Raw genomic sequence first — 4813 nt, forward strand, 5'->3', positions numbered from 1 at the left:
GCTTTAAAAAAAACAAAACTTTGGCTCCACTCTGATCTGGCTGCAAATTTAATTGGTTGCGATGTATCTCTGAGCTTTGCATAATATTTTTGATTTTTGTATCTTTTTTTCTATTAGTTACATATTTATTTATGATTATTTTGTATCTTTTTTTCCTATAGAGTCTATGTACCATTTGCTGCTTAGGCTGTGACATGTACAATGAGCTGAGAAGCAATGAATCCATAAAATAACCGGGGAAGAGCCGGCCGTCCCGCTTTCTTCTAAAGCTCTACCTGTGTACACGAGCCTCTTAATTCCGTCCGCAGGCGTGCGTTTTCCAACTGCACAGCCGCTAAGCCTTTACGCGTCTGCTTTCACCTTGGAGAGTCACCTAACGCTTGGCTGTGTCCCTCCTGCCGCGCGTGAAACTACAGTTGTTCCTTCTCAGAATATTCCGCAGCATCGGAGGCAATTAAAACACCATTAGCATTTTACAATTCAGCTTCCACCGCTTACTAGTTCATTTTTTCTGAAGTGTAACGGGCTCAGAGCGTCAACGCAAGACTGCAATCGTTACCCAGCCATTGACCTCTAAATCGTCGGCACAGAATGTTTGTTCAGAGCTGCAGCTGACATGCCCCGTGCCTGGTGACGGCTGAAAATAAATAAATGTGTCCGATGCAAGCCGTCATTGCCATCAGCGAGGAGATAGGAAGCTTGTATTAAGAGCTTGCAATCAAGTCAGCGTTATTTTCCTGTACACAGAGGAGCTCAGCAGACCTTGACAAATGCTCTGTCTGTCTAACATGACTATATATAAGCTGCCCATACATGGAGGACTATTTTGTTAACCCAACATGAATATCTGTTGGACACTTGAAAGTCCCTTTCTCTAATGATCCATGAGTAAAGGGCAGGAGTGGTGGGAAATGACGTCATATAATCTGCACCAATTGGTGTGGTCATTATAAAGATGGCTTCTATTGCTCCCAGGCATCCAAATGGATAGATTGGATAGATCTGACCATGCGTGTCTCTACATCTATTGGTGTGGTCATTATAAAGAATGGCTTCTATTGCTCCCAGGCATCCAAATGGATAGATTGGATAGATCTGACCATGCGTGTCTCTACATCTATTGGTGTGGTCATTATAAAGAATGGCTTCTATTGCTCCCAGACATCCAAATGGGTAAATTGGATAGATCTGACCATGCGTGTCTCTACACCTATTAGTGTGGTCAATATAAAGAATGGCTTCTATTGCCCCCAGGCTTCCAAATAGCTAGATTGGATAAATCTGACCATGTGTGTCTCTGCATCTATTGGTGTGGTCATTATAAACTTGGCTTCTTTTATTCCCAGGCATCCAAATGGCTAGATTAGATAAATCTGACTATGTGTGTCTCTACACCTATTGGGTTGGTCATAATGAAAGTTGGCTTCTATTATTCATTTGGATTCAAATGGCTAAATTGGATAGATCTGACCATGTGTGTCTCTACACCTATTGGTGTGGTCATTATAAAAATGGCTTCTATTATTCCAGAAAATCTATATGGCTAGTTGGAAAGATCTGACCATATGTGTCTCTGCACCTATTGGTGTGGTCATTGTAAAGATGGCTTCTATTCCCCCCACGCATCCAAATGGCTTGAATGGATAGATCTGACAATGTGCGCCTCTGCACCTATGTGTGTGGCCAATTCCAAAGATGGCTTCTGTTGCTCCCAGGCATTCAAATGGCTTGAGTGTATAAATCTGGTGGCGTGTGTATAGATAGGTCTGTACATTTGGTTATACAGGGCACAAGTCCATGTATTGACAGAATGGCACTATGTGACAATGCACGATTGGGTGATGTAGGGCATCATTTGGGGGGTGATATCCTGTTTGATAGTTTCCAAGCATATGACCTATCTTTGACTGTTCTCATTGAGACACAGGAAGAAAGTCCTTAAGCCTCATGCATGTATTGGCCAAGTCAACAATGCAGCAGGTCCTGTTGTGTTTGTGGTCAAAGTTTCGGCGCTCATCATTCTTGGTGAGACATCTTCCTGTCTATGGCCATGGATACAGATCGGATCACCCAATATTGATAAACCACCCTAACGGTGCTGCTCGGCCACTTAGGGGAAACTCAGCACAGTGACATTATGTGATACAAGGGGCTGGCACCAAGTGAGGAACTAGGAATGTGACACAGAACCACCCTCAGCAAGCCCACAAAGTCATCTGTGGCTATGGGCCTGGATGTATGGCCATGATTATATCATATGTTCTAATACCTAATCACAAAAGTAAAATTTGTTCAGCTGCTACATTCCTAATTTTCCTTAAATTTTAAAACTGCTCATGCGCTCTGCAAACTTACAAACACCCAAGCAGATTCAATCCTCACCTGTGACAAAAGGTAGCAAACAGTTTAAGGACTGAGCTCAATGAGCATAATGAAAAAAAACATCGGCATCTGCCTAAGATAAAAGCTTCTAGAATGCTGGAAAGTTTCGATCTGTGGAACAAATGGTACTTTCAAAGAAGCAGCCATGGAGAATGAATTTAGGATGAACTGTCAGTATGGTTGCCATGCAAATCTTTCTAGAATAAGCCATACTCAGATCTTTTACCCCAAAACTTCAGCACCTATTGGAATTGTAGGTTGTAAAATCTGGCGCCAGACCTAACTATAACCAGAGCCTGGAGAACAACAGGGAAGAGGTCAAAAATTTTCAACCAGATCAGTACCCAGGAATATTTCTCATATGATATCCAGCTGTTGTGAGTGGCCAAATCGGACAATCTTAGGATGCTTGATATTCTATCTGTCTGTCTGTCTGTCTGTCTGTCTGTCTGTCTCTCTCTCTCTCTCTCTCTCTATCTATCTATCTATCTATCTATCTATCTATCTATCTATCTATCTATCTATCCAATGCATATAGGCACAACCGTGTATAATGTACACGACATTATGATGTAACAGCACACAATTTAGTATCAATAACCTAATCACTGTCAATATATGTTCCATTCACACCAAGATAATCACCTATTTTAGTAAAAGAGAAAAAAAATTGCCATTTATAGAAATCATGATCTGGGCTAATCCTAAATTAGCCGGCAATGCATTCCAAAATTATGTCCTTACCAAGACAACCTCCTCCAAGCTGATCAGTAAAATATCAATCTGAATTTTAACCCAAAACTCACAAATCTTCATAAGGTCACAATGTAAGCTTTCACTATCTGAAGTAGCAATTCCTAGCCCAAGGAAAACCAAATGATTAGATAACATTACATATCATGCGAGGGTTCCTGGGTAATGTATGATAGTATTAATATTAATTAGGATGAGCCCAGATCATAATTTCTATAAATTACACATTTTTTTTTTTCCTCTTTTACTAAATAGGTTATTATCTTGGAGATGACGGGAGAAGAAGGCGAGGGAACAACTTATGCATGACAGTCCAGCACTCGAGACGGCTATCTCTCCACCGCTAATGTTATCACTTGTGGAAACAACCCTCCGCAGTCCAGGTAAATTTCACAACCGAAATGCCAAATTACAGAAATGTCGCCCGGGCAGCCCCGTCCGATTAGCATTTCTTCACGCCTGATGACCCGTCCAAAGTCATTTTGGTCCTCTCCATCGCACTGGGAGGCTTTGTTCACAGACATACATAAAAAAAAATGGACATATAGCGATTGAACTGTAATTTCTGCAGCTTGCTGCATTCGCCAGCTGCGGGGAAACAAGGAAAGAGCCACACGATACACTGAGCCCCCAATGCTGCAGAGGCAACAGGGGAACACGACCACGGGCCAGTCGATTAGGGTCAATTGCAGGGCACCTGTGGGCGTTCGGTGCGCTGATGCAAATGGGGCAGCTTACGTAAGGGGGAAAACAATGCATTTCGCTCAGCGAAGGGGTCAAATGCTCCCCACTAAAGGGGTAATGTGTACCTGGAGGGTCTTTCCAGAAATGGTATAATGTATAGCTAATGGAGCTTAGCAGTAGAGAAGTAAAGAGGCATGCACGGCTTACCCTTTAGGTGCAGCCTGGTGGGGTGTTGTACAGGAAGTTTATTGCCCCCCGGGGATGGACAGCTGTTCCTCAGTGGCAGGGGGGGCTCTCCAGCACCAGGGTCTTCTCCGGCATGGTAGTAGTAGGGTCCCTGCTCCCGAGATTGGATTTTTTGGCTTACAGTTTTTCTTTTCTTCCCCCCTCCCTTTGGACTGATAGCTCCTGATCCAGCTGCAGCCTGGGATGAGGATGCTTCTGAATGCTGCAGGTGTGTGTGTGTGAGTGTGCTGCAGCCTCCAATTCCCTCCTTCTCTCTCCCTGTCTCCTTCCCTCTGTTCTTCCCACTACAGCCCTCCCTCTCTCTCCTATTCCATGCCGTCTATTCCCCGACTCCCCCCCTGCCTACTACTCTCCCTGCATCACCCCCTACACACACACATATACTCTCATACACAAACATAAATATTCCCCCTCACATACATACACAATAGATACACGCCAGACTCGGACAGCACACAAACAGAAATATTTCTTCCCCCAACTACACAGCTACAAGCATACACAGCCTGCACAGTGATAAACATTCCCTATTGCACACTGTATATATGTTCACCATACACAAGCATAAACATTCCCTCTCACACATATATGTAGAAGGCGCTCTCACGTACACAGAGGTTTTACTCATGAATAAACATGTATTTTCCCACCATACACACGCACAGGATAATATAGTTAGGTAGCTCAGAAGGCGGTTCTGATGTGCAAAGTGCAGTAGCCCACAGCAACCAATGATAATACATATGTC

At 43.4% G+C, this 4813-nt stretch overlaps 1 protein-coding gene across 1 annotated transcript in view; it reads right to left on the reverse strand.

The window, feature by feature from the left end:
* LOC108804416 (probable G-protein coupled receptor 22) overlaps positions 1-4320 on the reverse strand; it is a 124205-nt gene extending 119885 nt beyond the window's left edge. Inside the window, exon 1 of the mRNA XM_018576137.1 lies at positions 4027-4320. The gene's annotated coding sequence lies outside the window, so the exon portion shown is untranslated. The remainder of the gene's footprint in view (positions 1-4026) is intronic.
* Positions 4321-4813: the final 493 nt, after the last annotated feature.

Source organism: Nanorana parkeri, unplaced genomic scaffold (genome assembly GCF_000935625.1).
Source record: "Nanorana parkeri isolate BGI_ZX_2015 unplaced genomic scaffold, ASM93562v1 scaffold56, whole genome shotgun sequence".
Classification (NCBI taxonomy): domain Eukaryota; kingdom Metazoa; phylum Chordata; class Amphibia; order Anura; family Dicroglossidae; genus Nanorana; species Nanorana parkeri.